The sequence below is a fragment of the Eucalyptus grandis genome, chromosome 4 (genome assembly GCF_016545825.1).
Source record: "Eucalyptus grandis isolate ANBG69807.140 chromosome 4, ASM1654582v1, whole genome shotgun sequence".
Taxonomy (NCBI): Eukaryota; Viridiplantae; Streptophyta; class Magnoliopsida; order Myrtales; family Myrtaceae; genus Eucalyptus; species Eucalyptus grandis.
Window position 1 is genome coordinate 27979416 of NC_052615.1, and position 16037 is coordinate 27995452.

A 16037-nucleotide genomic window follows, 5' to 3' on the forward strand; every position below is an offset into this window, starting at 1 on the left:
CTAATAGCTCAGAAGTCTCTCAAGAATGTAAGGAAGCAAAGAAGATAATCCAAGAAATTGAAAAATTGTGGTGGCAAGAGGAGATATATTGGGAGATGTGCTCTAGAATTAGTTAGTTGAAATGGGGTGATAGAAATACTAAATTTTTCCATGCAACAGCTATTAAGAGAAAAACCAGAAATAGAATTACCTTGCTAAAGAATGTAGAAGATGATTGGGTGAAAGATGAACAATATTTGAAGGAGATGATAGAGATATACTTTAAAAATTTATATGAGTCAATGGCATCTCAAAATTTTTAGCATATCCTACACCAAATTCCAACCCCAGTCAATGAAACGATGAACCAACAGTTAGTAGAACTTGTTACTTTGGAGGAGATTACTACTGCAATGCAACAATTAGGAGCTACTAGAGCTCTAGAACTGGATGGACTCAATGGATTGTTTTTCCAAAATCATTGGCCAGATATATGTCAGGATATTTTCAGGGAAGTGCAAAATTTCTTTGATACTAGATACCTAAATCTTGATATGAACATAACTTAAATCACCCTTATTCCCAAAATCCCAAACCCCGAAAAGCTTGAACAATTTTGCCCTATCAGCCTATACAACTTTGTCTATAAAATCATTTCCAAAGTAATAACCAATAGACTCAAACCTTTGCTACTAAGCCTTATTGCTAAATAACTGTCGCGACCTATTTTTCGAGTGCACCATCTAAAACTAGGTTAATGGACTACTAAGTTTTTAAACTTAGTTCGAGCTCTCCTAAGCCCATACCAATTCGCGACTTAAGTCTAAATTTTTAAATATGCAAGTGGATTTTATCTAGGAGTCGCCACTAATCGATTTATGGTAGGTCGATTAGACACCTAAGTAAAATAAAGTGAGATTTATTTTACTCCTACGAACTAGAGACTAAGGATACGGGAACTTGGTTACATTAGATTTCTCTAATGCCCTTTCGGTACCATTTCTTTTTACTTTTCAAAATATTTTTGCAAGCAGCTTGGATTTATTTTAACCTAAATTACTATTATGCAAAAAAGGTGATCACATAGATGCTCAAACATTCAATAAATAAATTGCATCACATCAAGCAAACAATTTTTTTTTGGGTTTTCTTGAAAATTAGAATGACTTAATCTTATTAATATGCAAATTCTAATTAAATGGGCCTATTATGCAACCTAGTTATTATGCACCTCATGACCTAACTTCACTAATGAACAAATTCTGATTAAATTGTCATATTATGCAAACTAGTTAACATGCACCTAGTATTTTTGTATTTTTTTTATTGAAATTCAGAATTTATGAAAACCCTAATTAATCTATCTAAAAAGGGATAATCTTTCAATTTATTCTAGGGATTAATTTGACTTAAACCCTATCTTTTCTTAGAAAATTATTTTTGGAAAAATGACATAATTAAAATGTGCGAACACTATCTAAAACCCTAAAGAATTTGTTTAGGTTCAACCCTAACTTATTTCTAAAAATGCAATCCTAGAAATGCAATCCTAAGAAAAATCTAATTTACTAAACCTAAATGTCTGATTTACTAAACCTATATGCTCATGCATAATTTTGATTTTTTTTAGTTTTTTTAAAGGATAAGTAATTATTAAATAAATATTAAATCTAAACTATCAACAAAAAATGATTAAAATAATCGAAAAAATAACATGTTGTCTCACAAGTCAAATTAACGATTATCCTAACTCTAATTATCACGACAAAGAGCCCAAAATAATTAAAAATCTTATCCGAAGTTTTACGGATCAAATTAATAATTATAATGATTTAACAATTGAAATTCTATCGAAAGCCCAAAAATTAATATAATTAAAAATAATAATCCGATGTCTCTCGAATTAAATTAATAATTACAATAATTCCGGACAAAATCCTAGTGGATAATGTGTGACATCCCGATTTTTCAATCCTATTTTCAATAAATTGAGACGGGCATTTCGTTGGCACGCATATAGTTCTTTTCTGAGTTAGCTCATGTGGAAACTAGTCTATCCAGGGAAAATTTGTTAAGAGTTTTAATGCATTACTTGAGAATTTGTGAAGCGACCTTTCGACCGAGCTAGTCTACGAGGGTCATTACGGCACAATTAAAATCGATTACATATCGGAAATATGTCGACTCGACAGAGGCATGTAATCAAGTGTGGGTGATTCCACCGATCGCACAATTCTTGTCGATCGATCTTTGGACCGACTTTTCTATCGATTGGGTACCACTGTGTTCGTATTTGAAACCTTGAGATTACCCCGACAACCGAAAGTCGCCAATGTTTCAAAGATGTACATTGTGGCTTGAGATGATCAACCACGGGTCAAATGCGTGAAAATTTCTAAAGGCTACCGGTAGGTTGGGCGCTAGTATCGTGCCAAAGTGAAATTAATCGTGGAATTGAGATCGGTTAAATTGGAAGTCTGGGTGTGTCACAAATCATTTTAGGATCATTGACTTATCTTCGGAAGATTTTTCATGCAAGCCGAGCTTCTTAGCAAAATAATCAAGAAATGGCTAATTTGGCTCGAGAAATTAGTAGGCCGCTTTTGGTCGCGCTTTTGGGACTTAAGTTGATTTTATGGACAAGTGAAGATGTGAATTGAAGTGTGGTGACATTGGATTAATTTTATGGACTTGATTTGATTCAATTGGAAGAGAATTGAATGAAATTAATGAAATTAATGTACAAAGTTTCATGCCCCGGCGGAAAAATAAAATGCAACCATTGGAAAATGTTGTGGAGAATTTGAATTAGTGGAAGATGACATGGGATGATGTCAGGTAGTTGAGGCCAAGGGTTGAGATCTTGACAAGTGGACGGTGGGGATTAACTCTTAAAAAGATGACCCATCAACATCATCTTCTTCCTTTGGACCTTGGAGGGGAGAGAGAGGGAACCGGCCAGGGGGGAAGCTGCCCGTGTGAACCAGGCCAGCCCGCACGCCCGACTGGCCGCTCGCTTCATCGCCGGAGTCTGTCGCCGCCACCGTCGTCCGTGCGCATCGCTTGCGCACCGCGCTCGCTCACCGCCGTCCCGCCCGCCAACTCGCTTCTCCGTCGTCGTCCACTCGTCCAAGCCTCCGTCCGACCGTCGTCCTTCGTTGTGCCAAGCCGCCCGTCGTCACCAAGGCTGCCGGAAAGCCGCCGAAGTCACCGCCAGCAACCGTTCAAGCAGCAGCCGTCCTTCTTCGTCGGTTTCACGCTCGAACAGTCGCCCAGCCATCTCCGTCTACCTCTGTCCGTGGGTTCCAGGAGCTGCCGGAGCTCGTCCCCGCCGCCGTGAGCTGCCGTCGACCTCCCCTTCAGCCTGTCCAAGCCCTTGCCGGTCTCCTCCGCCGTTCCTCCACCCGAACCGGCGCCGGATCCGCCCTTCTCGGCCCCAAACCAGCGGCTGGAAAAATGGGTATTCCAGCTCGGTTTTGGCCCGTTTTGCTCGCCTTCCCGAGCCCGGATGCTCGGCCCGCATTGAGGAAAGTCGATCCTCGCGTCGTCCTCGTCGTTTTGGTTCGCTCGGCTCGCTAATCCGGTGAGTTTAACTCACTAAACCTTTATTAGACGGTTAATGATGCCTAAGTGTGCTTAGTCTAAGTTCAGTAAGTTTAGGTGGTTAGATTAGTTTATTTGGTTGAAGATTATATTAAGATGTTTAATTAAGTTAAAGTGTGTTTAGTTTAAAGTTAAGTATGTTTATTTTAATATAAAGCCTTGATGTGACATAATAGGGTTTTACTTTTGAATTATTTAATGATTTTGAATTCTGGAATTTATAATATTATATTCCGAAATTATTAAAATATTATTATTAAAAAAAAAAAAAGGAAAAATTATTTTTGACCCGGTTGCTTTCAGAATTTTGTGCCGATCGCATTTGTGTAGTCGGATTTTGAAATTGACAATTGGATATTATAAATCGAATGTGGATTGTGAAAAATATGAATATTATTATTAAATAAATTTTCGGAATAAACTTAATTATTTAATAATCCGAAAAATTATTTTGGGACCCTAAATTCTCGGAATTTCGTGATGATCGCTGTGCATTTAGAATTTGATATTGATGATTGATTGTGGTAAATGGAGTGTGATTGTGATAATAGGGATTTTTTTTATAAAATCTTAAGCGTAGAAATTGATGGGAGATTGGCCGTGATTGACCACCTACTAGAGGTCGTGCCCAGTGAGGCCGTGATGTACCACCTAGGAAAGGTCATGCCCAGTGAGGCCGTGATGAACCACCTATGAGAGGTCGTGCCCAATGAGGCCGTGATGAATCACCTATGAGAGGTCGTGCCCAGTGAAGCCGTGATGTACCACCTAGGAGAGGTCGTGCCTAGTGAGGCTGTGATTAACCATCTATTAGAGGTCGTGCCCAGTGAGGCCGTGATGGACCACCTAATTAAAGGTCGTGCCGAGTGGGGCCGTGATTGCCACTAATTGTTAAACCTTCCTATAGGGCCGTGATTGAGAGCAATGATTGATTTGCTAGAATGACATGTAATCGGCCGAGTCGATTGATCGCTGAGACGATCCAAGTGGTTGAATTGTGTTGATAATGTGATTGTGCCATGGTTGTTTGGTTATCATAATTGTACGTGGTTGAATTATATAAATTGTGCTAACCAGATGAAGGCCGAGGCGAGGTAAGTCTTCGTGTGATGTGGCTAGGCCACCCGGGGTGTATTTTCTTTCTAATAGGGGTTTAGGGGTTTAACTTTTTGAGACATCGTCTCATCCCGGTTGTGGGATTAAAATTTCAGGTCCCCGGTGGACGGAGTGGCCGGATGGCTTTGGTTGGCCTTAAGGAGTTGCGGAGGTGAAGTCATAAGGGTTGGAGAGCGTGTCCTGCTAGTTGGTTGTAGGATAGTTCCCCTTTTGTCGAGAAATTTGGTCTATTTTGTAGAAAGTCCAGTGTTGTATTTAAACCCTTTGTGTTTGTAAATGGGTGTTTGATATTGTAATTGATTGCACCTTTTCTATCCCAAGTTAAATGTTGTCGGGGATTTGTTTCGCTTCCGCATGCGTAAATACATGAATGGGTCGGCGACATATCCCGGGATGTTGCATTTTTGATCGGCCGTAGTGGGATGTGCGCGCTCGGGGTTCGGGGCATGACATAATGCCTACAAGATTTATGAAATGAAAATTGACATCCACTGTTCCAATTTAAATAACTAAACTAAAAAATAAATAAAATAAAGTAAAATAAATGAAAAATAAAGATAAAACTAAACCACCTAAGGGGGACTGAGGAGGATGGCAGCGCAATGGGAGTAGGCGCGGGCAAGCAGGTCGCAGGCAATGGGGCGTGGGTTGAGGCGTGGCGGTAGAGCTGCGGACATCGTTGGTGTAGGCATGGGTGAGGCGGTAGGAGGGCGGTGCTGCTGGTGCTCGGGCGAAGGCTGGCGGGTGTGTCGACAACTGCTAGGTTCGCCGAAAGAAGGCTCGGAGGTGGTGCTGTAGCTAGCGATCAAGGAGCAGAGGCTTGCCCACGTCGGCGCAGCGCGATCGTCGGGCGAGCAGTGCCAGGCGATCAACGGCAATAAGTAGGCTGCTGCTGGTGCTCACGGGTTGTGGCGGCAAAGAGTGTAGTGGCGTCGCGTGGGCTGGGGGCATCACAGCGGTAGGCTTCGGTGCAAAGGGGCTCGCGAGTGTCGCAGGTCGCAGGTTGCTGCGCGGCAGTGCTTGCGGGTGTTGGTGCGTGGAGCAGTGACATAGCAGCAGCGGCGAATAGGCAGAGGTGGCATGGTGCTAGCGTCGGTAGAGGCGCGTTTGGAGCGGTGCTCAGGCAGTTGGCGGAGGTGCGGCGGAGGCCGGCGTCGGGATGGTCAGTAGTAGGTAGCGGGCGCAAAGACGCGGCGGTGGGCGTCGGAGGCGTGTGGTGGCGGCATCGAGGGGTTGCTGCATCCGCGGCAAGGCGCGGCGACGGTGCTCGTGGTGGCGCGCGGCGGCGGGCTTCGGGGGGTTCGATCAACGGTGGCTGACGCAGGCATCGGCGCAGGGGGTGAACCAGCAGCAACAGCGGAGGCGAGCTCGTGAAGAAGAAGACCGATTTTCTTCTTTTTCTATTTTTTTTTCTCTCCTCTCACGTCCCCTCACGTCTCTCCTCCTGCTACTCTGCTAACTTTTTCTTTCCTCTGTATTTGTCAGAAGAGAAAGGAGAAGCTAGCCCTTTTCGATGACAAGGGGTTTCCTTTCTTTTTTTCTTTTTTTCTTACACGAATTCCCTATTCGCACCAATTCTCTCAATTTTTCGAAAATCGCCCCCCTTTGTCATGAAAAATGAGCCTCTCTTTTATAGTGATTCAAAATGGTCTCTTTACATGGCATTTCCTAAGTTACCATTTTTGTCACATTAAATCAAATCTATATGATTTGGCAATCAGCTCAATTCTTGTTCATTTTTCACTTGATTTCAAAATTGTTGCTGTATTTAACAAAATCCGGACATCCATCAGAATTCTATATTTCCTTGCATAATTCAATCAAATCAATTTCCCCAATTTTCATTTTTTTTCTTTTTATTTGTTCAAAATGCAATTGTATTTTTCCAAAATTAGGTGTCAACAGCTGCCCCTCTTTGAAGGTAAGCTTGTAGAAATTGCCTTCAAAGACAAGTTGAGACCTAAATGTTAATCATGCACATGTATTGAGTGACATTTTTTTTTTAAATGAATCCCATTTGGAAATGAAATTTATATGATGCATGGAAATGTTAATGCAAATGACAAAGGAACTTACATGGAATTACTTACCTTCGAGAATGGTAGAGTAACTCAAGATAGATTGGTGTTACATACCCAGGACCTGTACCATTCTACGGTCGCCCGGAATAGTAACATGACTTCGTAAAGTGATTGTTTTCCCAGGACTTATACCATTCTATGGTCGCCTAGTATGGCATTGTTTGGTTGTGTCTAGGATCCATACCATTCTACAGTCGCCTAAACAAAAAAAAAAAATGATTTTTCCAGGACCCGTACCATTCTACGGTCGTTTAAATGGGGATCTGTTTTCCAAGACCTATACCATTCTACGGTCGCCTGAACTAAGGTTGTCTAGGACCCGTACCATTCTTGATGAAAAAATGACGCCTTGATGAAAAAATGAGGTTTTCTAGGACCCGTACCATTCTACGGTCACCTGAATTGAGGTTGTCTAGGACCGTACCATTCTACGGTCGCCTTGACGAAAAAAATGATTTTTCAGGATCCGTACCATTCTACGGTCGCCTGAATGCTATATAGGACCCGTACCATTCTACGGTCACCTAAACAGGGATTTATTTTCCAGGACTTGTATCATTCTACGGTTGCCTGAATGTTGTCTAGGACCCGTACCATTCTACGGTTGCCTAAACGGGGATTTATTTTCCAGGACCCGTACCATTCTACGGTCGCCTGAATGCTATCTAGGACCCGTACCATTCTTCGGTCGCCTAAACTGGGATTCATTTCCAAGACTCATACCATTCTACGGTCACCTGAATAGGTGTTGTCTAGGACCCGTACCATTCTACGGTCACCTAAACTGGGATTCATTTCCAAGACCCGTACCATTCTACGGTCGCCTAAATAGTTATCGTCTAGGACCCATACCATTCTACGGTCGTCTAAACTGTGATTCATTTTTCAGGACTCGTACCATTCTACGGTCGCCTGATGAATCTGGGAAAATTCTTCGGGGGGCAACTCCATCGAGTGCTAGTGCTTGAAAATGAATACCTGTACAATGACAAGTATTTAAGATATGGATAGAGATATACTTACCTGGTGGCATTTCTGATCCTTAAAGATATGTCTCCCAAATTAATGAGGTGACTCTAGGCCACGAAAGCACGCCGATTTGATAGGGGGACTTTGGGCTATAGAAGCACACCATGTTATATCAAGGGACATCGGGCTATGGAAGCATGTCGAGTCAATAAATAGGATACCAGGCTACGAAAGCACGCCGGATCGATGAAAGGGACTCTGGACTACGAAAGCACGCCAGGTCAATATAAATGACATCGGGCTACGAAAGCACGCCGGATCGATAAAAGGGACTCTAGGCTACGAAAGCATGCCGAGTCGATGAAAGGAACGCTGGGCTACGAAAGCATGCCAGGTCAATTTAAAGGACATCGAGCTACGGAAGCACGCCAGGTCGATAAAAGAGACTCTGGGCTACAGAAGCACACCAGGTCAATATAAAGGACACCGAGCTGCGAAAGCACACCGGGTCAATATAGAAGAAAGCTTGACCGAGTCAAGTGTTGATGCACTTGGGAGAGAATACCTGCACAATGACAAGTATTTAAAGTATGGGTAGAGATATACTTACCTAGTGATATCTCTAATTCTAGGGGATATGTCCTTTGAAACTTAGATATCTTGTGGAGGTCTCTCACCTCCTCAATGTCAGAAACTCTTGGGTCTTTGAAAAAATATTATCTGTTAGACATGATTAGAGCAAAAATGCATTAACTAAAGAAATAAGCAATTAATGCTATTTTGGAACGCACACTTCAAAATCCACTGAAGTTTTTATCAATTCAATCGGGGTTTATGCATAATGACCTTTGCCTTACCCAAATTTCCACTAGAGAATTACCGTTCAAGATAATTTTCACTCATGACATGGATTTCTTAAAAATACTAAATGAGAGACTTTCGGTTAGAAATGACTTTCACTCACTCTCATTTAAAAGAGAATCACTCCATCTCACCATATCGACAGAGGTTCGAGTATTCTCGCAAGCGGTACGGCCTTACCAATTTGAGAGGTCTTCAACAGGGACCATATTGTGGGCTTGGTCAACGGCTTAACAAAAGGACTCTTTGAGTCCAGGCTATTGAAAGAATAGCTTCACAATCATTTCTGGGTTTACAAGTCAAGAACCTTGCAAAATGAGAAAGAAATAATCTTGCTCGCACTTCTTCGAACGATGCTTATAAACATATGAACCCCTACGTTAATTCAAGTGCCATAATCTGAAGAGACTTTGTAAGGGACGTAACATAGGTTAAGTTCATGGGTTGGGAAATGAAAGGATCATTAGGCTCAAAATATGTGTGAAGGGTTAAAGCTGACGATCATCTAGGCATTGTCGTTGGTCTTCTCTTTCGCCAAGGATGCGCCATTGATCTTGACTCTTTGAGTACTGCTCTTTTGCAACTGATAGTCATCTATCATGAATTTTTCTTTTTCTTTTTCATTGGCATTGCTTCTGCTAGGCACATCACTTTTTCATGCCCCTAGTTTTTATGCATTTTTTTCATCTCTTTTTCATGGGCATTGGCCTTACTTTTATCAGGCACACTGCTTTTCACACCCCCTTAGTTCTATTTTGATTTCAATTCTTGCGCACGGTGCATGCGTTGAGGAATTACACTCTGAATAACACTCAAACTTTCAAGAGTTTTCATTTGTCTTCTGCCTTGCCTCAATGTGGGGGATGATCACCAACTGGGTTTAAAGAAATGAAATTGTAGGCTCAAGTGGGCTATGCAAATGGTACAAGTATGTAGGATAGAGAAAGAAATGCTCTTCGTCATCCTAAGGCACTTAAGTTAACACATGAATTCAATGCAATAGCACGACTTGAAGATTGATGCAAGTGAGAGCAAGAAAATTTCAATTAATCTTCTCCCTTTTGCCCCAATGTGGGGTGATTCTTGACAGGAGTAATTTGAAAAGAATATCCATAAGTGTATGGGCTCAAAAGGGTTAAGCAATGAATCACCTGTAGTGTTTGGGATAAAGAAATGAATTGCCCCTCATCATTTCAAGCTGCCATACATTTTGCGAGAGAACTCTTTATCTTGTGTATATGAACCTTCCTACACTCATCTCACAAGTGCATGAGTAGGGGACTGTGTATAGGATAATGTTTGCCTTTCATCATCCCGACTCGTCTCATTTAATATGCTCAATCAATTTCACATCATTCATTAAATTAGTCCATCTTGATGTTCTTTAGTGGAATTGGTGGCTAAAAGTCATCATGCAAAATCCTTTAAAAAAAAAAAAAAAAAAAAAAGCTCAACAGCTTTAGGCATGAAAAATTATCAACTCCAAAACAAATAGTTTTCCACACTGCAAAATGGTTTTAAACATTCATTCAAGGATTCATCTACAATGGGATTGCCTCGGCAGTTGATGTCTTTGGATTGTCCCTATCCACTTTTGCCCCTACACAAGAGAACGTGCATGAATATGATACTATGCAACATCAAGGTGAATTCAAATTGCACATTCATTTTATCTCAGTCATGTCACTACTAGAATCTGTAGTGCTCCCAATTCGACGTATGTTGAGTAACAATTAAGCCAATTGATCTATCATTGCAACCTAATGTGCCTTTTCAAATGCCTTCTCATCAGACCGAAAAAGTAATGCTCTGAAACATGAAGTAAATGAGTCAGAAAATTAAACAGTGCTAACCTAATGCATGCTTTTGGAAATGGCTTCAAAAGTACTTTTTTTTTTTGGATTTTTTTGATGAGGAAGCATGAAGAAGCTCGGTCCTCAAGATTCTCCTTAGATAATATTTTCTTTTCATTGTTGGATATCGTCACCGGACTGGTTTGGTGTGCCTCATTATGCTCTCAAAATTGGAAATAAAATTATAATTTCATTGAATATAATCAAATGAATTACATTATTGGAATGGAAAATGCAAACAAGCAGACCCTAGAAACAAAAGCAATAATTGAAATCTCAGAAAGCATGAAATCCTAAAAAACTTGAAGTCTTAGAAGATAAGAACTTCTTCACTTAGCGACAGCGTTTGCGCCTCCATCATGGTTGGGCAAAGGATTTTCCTGATTATTGTTGAAAGAGAACGCCTTTGTATCCAAGAGGTCTTGGACCTTATGCTTCAAAACATAGCAATCATCAGTGGAGTGACCAACCTCTCCCATGTGATAGTCACACTTTTTGGAGAGATTATATGCATGATAATGCTCGGGATTTGGTTGCTTCGGCTTAGTAGAGAGTAATCCCTTCTTTTGGAGGATAGGCAAAACTTTGGATAGGGGTCCAAGAAGAGGTGTGAACTGTCTTCTAACATTACGCCATCGATCAGGGAGCTGATGGTCTCCACCTTGTTGCTTAGTAGAAATCTTAATTACTGGAGTGTGACCACGATTCGGTTGAGAATAAGTCATATTAATCTCAGCTTCAAGGTCCTTCTCCTTCTTGGTAGAAAACCTTTTATTAGATGGCTCAGTAAACCACCATTCTCTTATCCCCATCTCAATTTATTCTCCTACGGGAACAAGTTGGTTGAAGTCTTCAACGTATGTGCTAGCCATTCGGTTACAGAACTCATACGGGAGAGTCTTGACGAACAATTTCATCAATTCTTTATCAGTAGGCTCATGAGTGATTTGAGCTACCAGATTTCGCCATCTCACGGCATACTCCTTAAATGATTTGTTCCTTTTCTTCTCCATCCTCTCAAGATCTTCTTGGGAAGGTGCAATGTTCATGTTGAACTTGTATTGTTTGAGGAATGCGTCTGCCACTTCGTTCTAGGTTTCGAGGAGGTTTACGTTCTTCATCACATACCAGTTTAGTGCGGGCCCGGTCAAACTCGCATGAAACGATTGGATCATGAGGGGCTCATTTTTTACGTGTTGGGCCATGTGCACATGGTACATCTGCAAATGAGATTTCGGACAAAATATCCCGTCGTACTTCTCAAACTCCGGCATTTTGAACTTGCTCGGCATTTTGACCTTTTCATAGACCGAGAGGTCGAACGGGAGTGAGCTTTGTGACTCCTGTAGCTGTCTCACTTTCTCTTCCAGCTTTGCAATGCACTCCTCCTGCTCTGTCTTGGGAACGCTATCAGGCTTGGCTTTTCCAACAAGGACCAAGTCATCTTCTAGCTCAGGCATTTCATTATCGTTCATTTGGGCCCTGTTCCTCGAGACTACTATCTCAGAGAGAACAGGTGGAGGATTTGGATTCACCTGGAGGGATTGAAGTTGAGTTGTTATAAGCTGCATGGAGGCGGCTAACTGTTTGAGTTGATCTTCCACGGAGGACATGCGATCATGCATTTCAGCTTGATCGGCCATTCTAGCTCTTAATCGTGTAATAATGGATGAATTTGGCGGCTCCGTTGTCACCTATTTCGAAGAAATGAACAAAATAAGCACGAAGTGTAAATAGATAGCCAATCCATGACAATGATCTGATTTTTTCATTTTTTTTTCATTCATTTATTCATGAAAAGTTCGTATAAGAAGGGAATTTCCTAAAAGAGAGTTAGAAAAATAGACACCCTAGCAAGACCAAATTTCTTAGACATGAATTGAAAACAAATTTTCCAAAACTTTCTTTTTTAAAATGATTCAGCAATTTCCTCATTTCATTTCTAATTGACAAATGAATTAAATCAATGAGACCTAGATTGTCATGGACCGACTCGAAAGTACAACAAAATAAATTGCATGCTATAGAGATAGAAGACTTACTTCACCAAAGAAAATCAACAGCAATCTCATAGACATGCACATGAAATGTGATGCTCGATTTCTATCTAGATGGCTTAACAAAGTGGAGCTAAGAGGATGATCCGACCGTTGTAGTCTCGCATTAACGTGTCAGGTCCCCCTAACTCCGGCTCAGTCGAATGGAATGCACAATAGTCACGCAGTCTCGCGGATATAGACAAACACATTCGACACCATGAAAAACTTTCGAGGAAGAAAATGCCAACCTCTACATAGCAGTCTCGCTTTGGATGAAGTATCATTCTCAACACCATCCTAGAAATCCTATCGCAGCCCTAGTCTAGCCACAGGTTGTGTGTGCAATAGTGTAGTGCTAAAAACAATAAAACATGCATAACAGTTTAAATGCAAACAACACTTCTAATCATGGAAAAATAAATCATTAATCCCACACTCCAACCTACAAGACAAAGGTTAGCATAGACTACTCCCCTTATACCTCCCATCTGCAAGAACATTTAACACCTTAGAAATGTTAGGGACGTACCTGGGATCCTTGCTGCCAAACAAAAACATTTTAAAAGAAAAATAAAAATTGGCCTAAGTTCACTAAGTATTTTAACACAAGTCCCTAGCGGAGTCGTCAAGCTGTTGCGACCTATTTTTCGAGTGCACCATCTAAAACTAGGTTAATGGACTAGTAAGTTTTTAAATTTAGCTCGGGCTCTCCCAAACCCATACCAATTCGCGACTTAAATCTAAATTTTTAAATATGCAAGTGGATTTTATCTAGGAGTCGCCACTAATCGATTTATGGTAGGTCGATTAGACACCTAAGTAAAATAAATTGAAATTTATTTTACTCCTACGAACTAGAGACTAAGGATACGGGAACTTGGTGATACTAGATTTCTCTAATGCCCTTTCGGTACCATTTCTTTTTAATTTTCAAAATATTTCTGCAAGCATCTTGGATTTATTTTAACCTAAATTACTATTATGCAAAAAAGGTGATCACACAGATGCTCAAACATTCAATAAATAAATTGCATCACATCAAGCAAATAATTTTTTTTTTTGGGTTTTCTTGAAAATTATAATGACTTAATCTTATTAATATTATTATGCAACCTAGTTATTATGCACCTCATGACCTAACTTCACTAATGAACAAATTCTGATTAAATTTTCATATTATGCAAACTAGTTAACATGCACCTAGTATTTTTGCATTTTTTTTTATTGAAATTCAGAATTTATGAAAACCCTAATTAATCTATCTAAAAAGGGATAATCTTCCAATTTATTCTAGGGATTAATTTGACTTAAACCCTATCTTTTCTTAGAAAATTATTTTTTGGAAAAATGACATAATTAAAATGTGCGAACACTATCTAAAACCCTAAAGAATTTGTTTAGGTTCAACCCTAACTTATTTCTAAAAATGCAATCCTAGAAATGTAATCCTAAGAAAATTCTAATTTACTAAACCTAAATGTCTGATTTACTAAACCTATATGCTCATGCAGAATTTTGATTTTTTTGATTTTTTGATTTTTTTAAAGGATAAGTAATTATTAAATAAATATTAAATATAAACTATCAACAAAAATAAAGGATTAAAATAATCGAAAAAATAACCTGTTGTCTCATAGGTCAAATTAACGATTATCCTAACACTAATTATCACGACAAAGATCCCAAAATAATTAAAAATCTAATCCGAAGTCTTACGGATCAAATTAATAATTATAATGATTTAACAATTGAAATTCTACCGAAAGCCCAAAAATTAATATAATTAAAAAAAATAATCCGATGTCTCTCGGATTAAATTAATAATTATAATAATTCCGGACAAAATCCTAGCGGATAATGCCTACAAGATTTATGAAATGAAAATTGACATCCATTGTTCCAATTTAAATAACTAAACTAAAAAATGAATAAAATAAAGTAAAATAAATGAAAAATAAAGATAAAACTAAACCACCTAAGGGGAACTGAGGAGGACGGCAGCGTGATGGAAGTAGGCATGGGCGAGCAGCTCGTAGGCAATGGGGCGCGGGCTGAGGCGTGGCGGCGGAGTTGCGGACGTCGCTGGTGTAGGTGTGGGTGAGGCGGCGGGAGGGTGGTGTTGCTGGTGCTCGGGCGAAGGCTAGCGAGCTACGGTTCGGAGCTAAGTCGTTGACTAGCGAGGGGTAGCAGCAGGCGGGTGTGTCGACAACTGCTAGGTTCGCCGGAAGGAGGCTCGGAGGTGGTGCTATAGCTAGTGATCAAGGAGTAGAGGCTTGCCCGCGTCGGCGCGGTGCCGGGCGATCAATGGCAATGAGCAAGCTGCTGCTGGTGCTCGCGGGTTGCGGCGGCAAAGAGTGCAGTGACGTTGCGTGGGTTGGGGGGCATCACGGTGGCAGGCTTCGGCTACGAGAGGGCTCGCGGGTGCTGCGGGTCGCAGGTTGCTGCGCGGTGGTGCTTGCGGGTGCTGGTGCGTGGAGCAGTGACACAGCAGCAACATCGAACAGGCAGAGGTGGCGTGGCGCTGGCATCGGCAGAGGCGTGTTCGGAGCAGGGCTCAAGTAGTTGGTGGAGGTGCGGAGGAGGCCGGCGTCAGGATGGTCAGCAGCAGATAGCGGGCGCAGAGACGCGGCGGTGGGCATCGGAGGCGTGCGGTGGCGGCGTCGAGGGGTTGCTGCATCCGCGGCAAGGCGTGGCGACGGTGCTCGCGGTGGCGCGGCGAGCGGGCTTCGGGGGGTTCGATCAACGGTGGCCGCGCAAGCATCGGCGGGGGTGAACCGGTAGCAATAGCGGAGGCGAGCTCGTGTAGAAGAAGACCGATTTTCTTCTTTTTCTATTTTTTTTTCTCTCCTCTCACGTCCCCTCACGTCTCTCCTCCCGCTACTCGCTAACTTTTTCTTTCCTCTGTATTTGTCAGAAGAGAAAGGAGAGGCTGGCCCTTTTCGATGACAAGGGGTTTCCTTTCTTTTTTTCTTACACGAATTCCCTCTTCGCACCAATTCTCTCAATTTTTCGAAAATCGCCCCCTTTGTCATGAAAAATGAGCCTCTATTTTATAGTGATTCAAAATGGTCTCTTTACATGGCATTTCCCAAGTTACCATTTCTTGTCACATTAAATCAAATCTGTATGATTTGGCAATCAGCTCAATTCTTGCCCATTTTTCACTTGATTTCAAAATTGTTCTTTGTATTTAACAAAATCCGACATCCATCGAATTCCATATTTCCTTGCATAATTCAATCAAATCAATTTCCCCCATTTTCATTTTTTCCTTTTTATTTGTTCAAAATGCAATTGTATTTTTCCAAAATTAGGTGTCAACAATAACAAAGCACTTTTGTGAGGGGTAGACAAATTCAAAATAATATTTTGATTGTGCAAGAAGTACTTCATAGGTTGCGAACGTGTGAGAGGAAAAGTAAGTTCCAAGCTATCCTAAAGCTAGATATGCAAAAGGTGTATGATCGGATTAAATGAGACTTCCTCCAAGAATGTTTAATCAAGATGGGGTTCTGTCATAAGTGGGTACAATTGGT